This window comes from Dermochelys coriacea, chromosome 6 (genome assembly GCF_009764565.3).
Source record: "Dermochelys coriacea isolate rDerCor1 chromosome 6, rDerCor1.pri.v4, whole genome shotgun sequence".
NCBI lineage: Eukaryota > Metazoa > Chordata > Testudines > Dermochelyidae > Dermochelys > Dermochelys coriacea.
This window is the reverse complement of record NC_050073.1, coordinates 17307550-17317482: the sequence shown is the minus strand read 5'-3', so window position 1 is coordinate 17317482 and position 9933 is coordinate 17307550. Positions and strand designations below refer to the sequence as shown.

Sequence of the window (9933 nt, the reverse complement as noted above, 5' to 3'; positions counted from 1 at the left end):
CTCCTTGGCCGCGGGGGGGCTAGTCCCACAGGCGCTGCTGTTGAGAGAAAGGCAGAGTTTAGTGGATTTGTGAGTCCCTCGCTCCCAGCCTATGCTGATCGGGCCACCACCCCTGCTTTTGCAGCCGGAAAAGCTGCTTTCTGGCCGGAGTGCACGGACGTGACTCATCCAGGGAGAATGCAGCGGCAGGTATCCAGCCTCTCGGATGCTGCCCAAAGGGCTGCCGCGATATGACTCAACCCCGCGTTGGTGGGGAGTCTGATCCGGCCGGCGCTTGCCACGTGCTTCCGTGTAACCTAAATCCAGGTCGCTCCGCAGGCGCTGGGAGTGGGCGAACCGCGGCAGCTGAACCCCCCCCCCCCCCCGCCCCGGTGCTGTTGTCAGAGGGAAAGCACAGGCAGAGCCGCTTCAAACACGAGAGAGAGCCCAGCCCGGCGGGCCTCTGTTACCTCCCTGGGCGGCTTCTGCTCAACAAAAAGGAAGGGCCGCTGGCCGGCCGGGGGCTTGCTCGCTGTGGGGGCGGTGTACGCACGGGTGCGGCCTCGCTGCGGTGCCTGCGGAGAGGCTAGTTACTGTCTCTTGTCACTGCCCCAAAGACACAGCCTGGCCGCGCTCGGCTGCAATGGCACGGAGACCACCGAGCGGGAGTCCCGCCTGTGGGGGTGGATCCCTCTGGCCCCATTCTCTCCGGCGCTGTACAGGGGCAGGGCTGGGCGGGGAGAACCGTTGAAGAGCCTTGACGGCGATGAGCGGCTCGGGACACGGTGTTGCAACAGCAGGATCGGTCTTCCTGTCACGCTCGCCTGATGTTTTGTTGGGACATGGCGGTTTTATGGCCTGATGGGTTATTGAGCCCTGCCTCAGGGCAGGGGGCTGGACTTGACTTCTCTAGGTCTTTTCTAGCCCTCCGCTTTTAGGGTTACCTCCTAGGAGCAGGTTTCAGGGTAGCAGCCGTGTTAGTCTGTATTCGCAAAAAGAAAAGGAGGACTTGTGGCACCTTAGAGACTAACACATTTATTAGAGCATAAGCTTTCGTGAGCTACAGCTCACTTCATCGGATGCATTTCAAGTGAGCTGTAGCTCACGAAAGCTTATGCTCTAATAAATGTGTTAGTCTCTAAGGTGCCACAAGTCCTCCTTTTCTCCTAGGAGCATACACTGAACTCCGAGAGGGGCAGGTAAAGGCCTGAAATTGTAGGCAGTGATCCTCCAAGGGGGAGTTCTGTGTCACTGGGCACATGCAGAATTCACGTCCGCTGCAGTTTGTTTGTTTGTTTGTTTGTTTCCCCGCAGAATAGATTCTGATGGGAAGCAAAGAGAAGCTGGGAGAGTCGCGCACCGGCTCCGGCAGTGATCCCAAGCAGGCGCGTCTGTTAAGCTATTGGGAGCAGCTGGGAGTGACCTAAATCGCCACTTGGGGGGCCGGGGCTGGGCATGCGTGCGAGACTCTGGCCCTCTTGCTCGCTATAGCGGTCCGTCTGGCTCCGAGGGGAAGGGTGTTTCTAGGGCAGACTGTGTCCCTTGTGCTGTGCTGTGCTGTGCTGTGTCAGGGTTGGGTGCAGCCTTACTGCCGAGTCTGTACGCTGGTGGGGGGGAGGTCTTCAGGGTGATCCCCCCCTCCATTTCCATGGAGCGGGTGGCCTATGCTCCCCACTGTATGCCCTTACCCCTGTTGCTGTGCCCGCCCTGCAGGGGCTGTGTTTATCCGCATGGAGAGTCAGTGCAAGTACTATGTAACGAGAACTTGCACGAAGTGCCTGTAAATATTGCTGAGTGATATTTTTTGGGGAAAAGGCAGCTTTAGTGATCCCCCAAATGTTTTGCAAATTTGTGTCGAGAGTGCCACATTGTTTCACGTGGCCATTTTTTTTTTTTGGAAGCACAATGGTTTTTCGTTGTGTTGCAATCTAATTTTTATTTTAAAATCAGAAACAGTGAAAACGGCCAAAGTGGAAACACCGTGTTTTGTTGGGCCGGACACACACATTTCCTCTCCTGCCTTTTTACAATGGCCAGCGAACCGAAAAATCCATGATTGACCCAGCCCTAGTGATGGGTGCTCTGCCCCTCTGAAACTCGGACTCCATCGCTTGATCGCCGTCTGCTGGGCCAGTCAGTGGCCTTGTTTGTTAATCAAGACTCGGCCTTTTGCAATGAACACTTCTGTCAAAGGGATGGCCGAAAAGGAGGTTGATTTTCCCCGAAAACCTAGACCGTTTAGGACAGAGGTGTTAGCAGTCCCGCGCTAGTGCAACAGCAGTGCACCCATTCGGGGGGAGGGGGTTGTGTGTGTGTGTGTGTGTGTGTGTTAGTCATGGAGACTTTCTACTGACGTGGACGATTTCACGTGCAACCTCCTGCGGGAGACTGTGGAGGGAGGGAGGTTGTAGCTCTGCGAAGCGGCCACAGGGGGCAGAGGCGAGCTGCCGTGTGGGGCTGGGAGGGGACGCGTGCAGACATCCTGCTTTGCGCCAGTTAAAGGGAAAGCCAGCGCGAGGGAGGCGGCTGCTGCTTCCTCATCCCGGGTAGAGGCGGAGGCGGAGCAGCGGCTCGCGGGGAGCCCGGTAAGTGCCGCTGGGCGCCCCTCCCCCACGGCTCCGCCACCTCCCCGGGGACGCCGCTTGGTGTCGGGGTGTGGGAGGCTCGTGCCCGTCCCCTTTCCAGCCGCCCCTTCGCCAGCCCTGGGACCCGGCGTCTGCCTTCGTCTGGGAGGGGGGCATCGCCGCGCTCCGTGCACTAGGGTTTGGGAGTGCCCCGGCGCGGTGCACTGGCCTGCCTCCGGGCAGGGATTAGGCTGCCCCTGTGTGTGCGTCCGTCTGTCCTTCCTTCCTCTGTACTGCAGAGAAACCGTGGGCTGGCATGCGATTGGCTGCAATGCACTCCTCTGCTACTACGAGGTGGGGGCATAATCACTCCAGATGCACTCGAGGTACCCTCCCTTTTTGTGTTTCTCCCCCTCCCCCCGATTTGTTGCATCATGCCCCCTTTTTGTAAACGTTTCTTGCTTTACCTTGCACGGCATCTCTGCCTGTCTGCTCCAGGGCAGCAGCGTTCCCAGTGAGGAGGCGGCGTCCCTGGGACACCCCTCGGTCCGTGTGGCTAAGCCATGCCGTGCTGGAAAATTGGGCAAATTCATATTGCTGTTTCTTTCCCAAAGCTACTTCCCCTCCCCGCCATCCGCAAGAGATCAGAGGAAACCAGGGAGTTGAGCGTTGCGTATTCCAAGACCTGATTTGTTGCTTTGTTCCTGTTTAGAGATGTAGTTTTGAAGTTTTACACTCCCTTACAGGGTGTCTGGAAGGGATCCAGTGGTTATGGCAGGGATTGTGAGGTAAGACTCTGGGTTTCTGTTCCAGGATGTGACACTGACTTGCTTTGTGACCTTGGGTGAGTCCCCTTCACTTCTGGGGGGCCTCAGGTCCCCCATCAGTGAGCTGGGAAAGACCAGTTTGTGGTCTGATCTATCTCAGCTGTGTGGTGATGAAGCTTAATTAATGTTTGTAAGTCTCTCTCTGGACTGATTGAAAAATGCTTTAAGTGCAGAAGGTGGATGTTCTTGTAAAGCTGTGCCTCTGCAATGCTTCCTGCCCATCGATCTCAGCAGGCTTTCTTCTTTTCTGTGAGAAACCTTGACATGAGCCAGTCCAGATGGGCTGCAAGGAGTCTTAGGAGCCTCTTTAATTGTGGAGACCACTGTCCCAGCGTCAGTGTATGATTCTCTGCTGACCTTGCTCTCGAGTATGGTACTTTCTCATGTTGTTGCTTCACTCTTAAAGCCATGTAAACAGGGAATCTGTCCCTCTGTTTTCAAACCGAGGTCTCACATCAGCCTGACTCTATGGACTGCCACCATGTTCACTCCTGCCAGTTTGCATACAGTCTCTGGGGAAAATAGAGCAAAAAGCAGGCCTTGTGGATGACACACAGGTCCCTGGACATCCTTAGTATGACTTCAGCTGTGAACTGAAATCAACTCTAACAAAATTAGTTGATGATCTGTGGGCATGATTTTCCTCTCCTTCATACTGATGTCACCCTATTGACTTTAATGGAGTTACTCCCCCTGTACTCCAGTATAAGTGAGCAGAGACTCAGGACGTGTGTCCACATTTTTCACTGGTGAGCCCTGTAGCTGTAAAAATGTTTTGCATTTACTCTAGAGCTCTTCATCTGAGGATCTCAAAGCACTTCACAAACTTAAGTTAACTAAGCCTGATCAACACCCCTTTGAGATAGGTCAGTTTTATTATACCCGGTTTACAGAAGGCCCATCTGTGTTTCTGCTTTCCTGTGTAACTTACTCAAGGTTGTATTGGAAGTCAATGATGCAGCTAGGAAAATAATCCAGGTGTGCTTGCGTCCGTTGCTGTACTCCAACTCCTGCAAAGTGCTGACTTCTACTACATTAAGGCTGTGTGTGTGTGTAGTTATATAAACTGAACTTTCCAAAGCACGCAGCCTTTCTCAATCAAGGTTTCTTACCTTTTTAATTCATATGCCCTGACAGTCTGCTGGAGTCTAGCAGACCTCAGGGTAGAGTGCAAGGTGCATTTACTTGGTTTATCTTTTTTTATTTGTTTAAATTCCCCAATGGATAGACTCAGGACACTTGGGTTTTGTTCTCTACTACTGACCTGCTGTGTGTCCTTGGGTGAGTTGCTTCGCTCTCTGTTTCTCCTCCTGTCTGTTTTCTGCCTTGCCCATCTAGCTTGTAAGATATTTGGGGCAGGGGTTGTCTCCTATTACAGTGTGTGTGTTTGTGCAGCCCCTTGCACAAAGGTGCATCAGTCTCTGAGCCACTACTGCATCAATCTAGCTGCGACTCTAATACAAACAACAGCATGGCGGTTGCTGCTATTTCAGGCTGCAGCTGCAATGATTCTGATCAATGTTGCTCTTTGTGGATCGCTTTATTTAAAGCTGTCTGCAAATAGGCACTCAATGAGTCATCAAAATAAAGTGGTAAATAACGGATACCTCAGAATCTTATGAGAGAGGATTCTGACATTAGCTGGTTTCTCTAGACTTGCTGCTTACTGAGCTAGCTCAGCTGGGTAGCCTTGAAAGCAAGGCCATAGCAGACTCCTAACAAAAAGAGTTATTCTAACCTATGCCCCAGAAAGTAAGTACATGTCTTTAATCAGGATTTACCTTCCTTGACAATTGCCCCACACTGAGTTTCTTACCTTCAGGATTTCAGCTGTGCATTATTTTATTTGCATTAAAATCCAACCCAGTAAGTCATGGTATCTCTTATCACCATATGTGTGGGCCAGTTTGTTTTACAGTGAGACTTGGAGTAAGGCTGCTTATGTGGAGAATCACAAGGATTGCATTATTTGCAGGGAGAGGTAAAATACGGATCAAATCCAGACTTTAGAAATTCTACAGTATGGGAGCATTTTCCAGTAACATCAGTGGTCAATTTTTAGATCTAGCAACCTTGTTAATATCCTACTTATCAAGACACCAGAGACCTAGTCAGATTTCCTGTCACCATCGTGTGAGGGACATGTACAGTGTTCAGTTAACCAATCAGTATAAATGACTGATAATGTGTCAGGCCCTTCGCTTCCCTTACTGCCCTTCCCATTCATTTGGGTATTGGTAATGGGTAACACTTGCATGATTTCCTGGTCAGCACAAAGGTCTGGAAACTTGTGAGCATGGAAATAGGTCCCAGGTCTTGTGTTTTGTCTGATCCTATGTTCTAGATTTCTATCTATGCAATGATACCTTGGCATGTGTCATAGCTAGAGCGGGGCTTGAGGTAAATGTTTGGATTTTATATGTCCTCAAAATTTGGGAGCGGTTTGGGCTGGGGCTTTGGTTCAGGCCCATCCCTAAGGAGAACTTCACTGATCTCTAGTGCACTAGGGTACAAGCCTCATTTCCCATGCATGTACAATAACTCTTGCATAACATCTGTCATGCTGAGTATTGTGAAATACTTCAGAGGGAGGCCAAGCAGAGGGGGAGGTTTCTGGAGGTGGGGCAGCAGAAGATAAAGCAGAGAGGGGAAATGTGTAGAGCTGGAGTGGAGTGCAAGATGAGAGCTGACACCTAAAAATAAGTGATGCAGGGTGTCAACACTTACTGCTTAGGATGGGGCACAGTGCTTACTACATGGAGTAGTCTTGCTGGAGTGTTTCAGAGTAGCAGCCGTGTTAGTCTGTATCTGCAAAAAGAAAAGGAGTACCTGTGGCACCTTAGAGACTAACAAATTTATTTGAGCATAAGCTTTCGTGAGCTACAGCTCACTTCAGTGGATGCATGTAGTGAAAAATACAGTGGGGAGATTTTATATACACAGAGAACATGAAACAATGGGTGTTACCATACATACTGTAACGAGAGTGATCAGGTAAGGTGAGCTATTACCAGCAGGAGAGTAATTTTTGCTGGAGTGTGTGTTCTGGCTGTACAAAGAATTTAAAATAGAGAATTATTAAAATCTCAAGAGTATCAAGTGATCATCTCTTCACTGCAACCAAATAACCCCAAGGAACTGGAGAGGTCCCACAGAAAGAGTGATCACCAACCCTTGGGAGGGTGCATCCAGGTGTTGTATAGGGATGTTATGTATTTCCCCCCGCATCCTTGCCCAGCCACAGGGAATGACACTGTGCAAGCCTGAGAATCTGGCTCTTCAGCTCAAGCTGTAAAGCTCAAGGCCTGAATCTTTGGAACTCCCCGATTCAATACCTGTGTTGTCCCAGATGGTGGCCATTTTGCAGACTCGGATGAATCTTCACTGTGCTGAGAGCCCAACCCAGACTTCATTCCCTAGGGCTAGCTGAAGACACACAATCTCTCTCTCTTCTGGGGTAATTACCAAGTGGGTGGCAGCTGTGGAAAAGTGGCACACTTTGGTGAGGCAGCTGTGATGAGAGGGGGAGGTGGCTCCAACTGTCTTGGCAAAGGGAAGATCTGGTCATATCCACTCCATCTGAGTGGACTGTGCTCACCTGAGCAACCTGGTGGTGAGGATTTCTGAGGAACCCTGCCAGGCTGGCTCTCACTTTAGCTAAACAGTGCTTCCTTTTCTGGGCCCTCTGGCTCAAGTGGACATCACTCACTGGGTCACCTTGGGAACGACCAGACTCAAGAGGCTCCACTTCAGCACCTCTCCACCCTGTCCGCTTCAGACAGCTCCCCAAATGACATTACCCAACTGCTATTATCTGGACATCACTCCATTCATCTCTCTTTAGAGCGCCTCGGGCATGGCAGAGGGAAAGAATGTTAACCATGATTGTTCCTCACCCCCCTTTTTATCACAAACTTTTAGAGCATTCCCTTGCTTTCCACTCTTTTTTTTATACTGGCTCCATGGGAAGGGAATACAGTGGTTCCTGCAGAAATTCTTTCAGCTCAGTATCTTCAGCAGGGACTATGATTTATAAGCTGCAAGACCTGCCAAGGTGTAGTAATAGGGTTAAATATAACTAGACCTACGGCCTCCTTTTCAGTCGACACTGAATTTTGGGGCCATGCAGGGACCTGCCTGACCACTGGTGTAAATTAGAGCAGCCACAGGGCTACTCCGGCATACACTCTAGTCTGAGAAACAGACTATCCAGAGCACAATGTGTCCAGGCCACACCTCCAGCATATTTCTCATCTCCTGCCTGTGTCGGGGGGGGGGGGGGGTGGATTGTCTACGAACAGGGCTAGTGCAGAACCCTTCCACTAACTCCTCAATGGCCGGGGAAGCCCTCTGCACAGGGTGTATTTTCAGTGGGCTGTTAGCACCCACTCTAAGGTCCCTCATGTGTGCTGCCAGAATGGCATAAAAGGTCATTAGAATAACTGTGATTCAGGTCCCTCGGGTGTGTAAAGTCAGAGGCCTAGGTTTGTGAAGAGAGAAATTCAAAATATTTTGTGGGGTTGTCACAGGCTGTGGAGATAATGTATAACAAGCTGTGGCTTGGAATGCTCGGGTACAGTACAGTTACAGTAGAACATAACAGTCTGTTCAGAATCCTCTCCGTTATTTCTCTTTCTCTGGGCCATTTCATTAGAGACAGACACAGCCTCTCAAGGACCTACCCCTGTTCCCGTTTGACTTTCTTAAACACTTCCTCCTGGAAATGGCTCTGCCAAGACTGGTGTTCCATAGACTGGGAGGAAGATCTCAGCTGGTGTAAATAGGCATGATTCTGGGAAGTCAGTGGAGCAACTCCTGTTTGCACCACTGAGGAACTGAGCCATAGTGTGAGAACCATTAATCTATTATTAAAATACGAATAGAAATCCAAACAGTATGCAAAGAGAATATTAATTTCATGATCCGGCACTTCCAGATTTTGGGTGCCTAATGTTACAATTGCCTATGGAACCTTAATTCTACCTCCTCGTACGTCTCCATAATGGCAGACTTTAATTATTGAGGAATAGCATATTATATGTCCGATGCTTTTCCTTCTATAACTATATATAAGATGCTGTGTATGCATGTAACACTTTTCAGTTCTCTTATAACTGCATTAATATTGATAAATGGCAGAACCCGTGTATTATACTAAGCTGCGGCAGGCCACTTTTCTTAGGTGCACTTCAGAGAATGGGGCAATTAACTGTCAGGCTAACTTAGCTGCTCACATATGCACAGCATATGTTTTCTTAGGTGTGGTGCAGATGCTCCGATACCAAGGTGATGCTGATCTTATACAAATCTTGAAATAGATGGTATCAAGGCATTTACCTGGAAAGCTAAATGAGCTGCAAAGTTCAGCCTATGTATGGCAGCATATTTTTCCGTTACTTTGTGTTGTGTGCTTAATATGTAGCAAGTTGTTTGTCAGTATGGCTTTGTGTGTGTGTGTGTGTGTGTGTGTGTGTGTTAAAAGTAAATAATTTTCAAGGACTCTCTGGCCTTTCTGGGGTAAGACCAATTGGTGCAAATAGCATCTTTGCCTGTCCGAACTGGTGCAGCTACTGCTGGTTGTAGTCTGGGTAAATACCCAGTGTAGACCAGGCCTAAACTTGTCTCCTCCTAAACTCTGCCTTCTGCAGGGAGGAATTTTCTTGTGATCAGGTCTTACTGTATGGTTGTACCCTACAGAAGTCATAAGCCTCAAGGAAGGGAATTGGAGTGAGATCCACCACTGCTGTCAGCATCCAACCTAGCTGTGAATTTCCATGGGTATCAGAAAGTAAGACTATAATAACGAACAAAGTATTTAACTGGAGGAAGAATGAGGCAGGGTGTGTGAGAGCGCAAGCTTATCTGATTCCACATCACTCTCTGCAAGGCTTTAAAGAGGCCATCAATAATTAGTGAGCCCTACTGGTTTCCTGGGGACATTAAGTAATGGAATAATTCAAGCTCCTCTTGTTTCAGTGGTGCCTGTAGCTCTGAAAGCTCATTCTCTGGCCTTTCCTTCGGTTTGAGGCCAATCTGCAGCTGATGTGAACATTCCTTGTGTTGTGGGTGTTCTTTTCCCCTGCCCCCTAGGTTGTGTGGAGTGCCTCACTCTGTCCGGTCGCAGTCTGTCCCAGTTTATTGCTGAGATACTTGAAGTTCAGGTTCTCAGTTGCTGCCACGACAGCAGGGTGGGCTGAATGTTTCATGGTGGGTGGTTAGGACTTGCATGCACGGTTCCTAGTATCGCTAATGGTAGCCTGTAGCTATTCCTGCTACAGTCTAAAAAAATATGCATGCATAGTGGAGTTGATGCCTCAGGGGTCTGGTAACAAGCTGCAGACTTTCATCTCTGCATCATGAGTTCAAATCTAGGCCAGGTCATTAGTGATCAAGCGTTGCTGTGGGTGTCAGATGTTAAATGAGTTTGCTAGTCTCACTCCACTTCACCATATTCAAAGCATCATGGCCTTAGCTGGCTCTCTTATAGGCCACCTCAACAGAGGTGAGGGACTGAATGGGCCAGGAGACAGATCTCCTTTCTCTTGTGCAGGAGGGATACCAGG

At 49.5% G+C, this 9933-nt stretch overlaps 1 protein-coding gene across 2 annotated transcripts in view; it reads left to right on the top strand.

Moving 5' to 3' along the window:
• Positions 1 to 2308: 2308 nt before the first annotated feature.
• Positions 2309 to 9933, top strand: part of SLC25A22 (solute carrier family 25 member 22) — an 86573-nt gene continuing 78948 nt past the window's right edge. Inside the window, exon 1 of one of the 2 annotated variants that reach the window (XM_038406837.2) lies at positions 2309 to 2564. The gene's annotated coding sequence lies outside the window, so the exon portion shown is untranslated. The remainder of the gene's footprint in view (positions 2565 to 9933) is intronic. The other variant, XM_043516040.1, reaches the window with a different exon arrangement.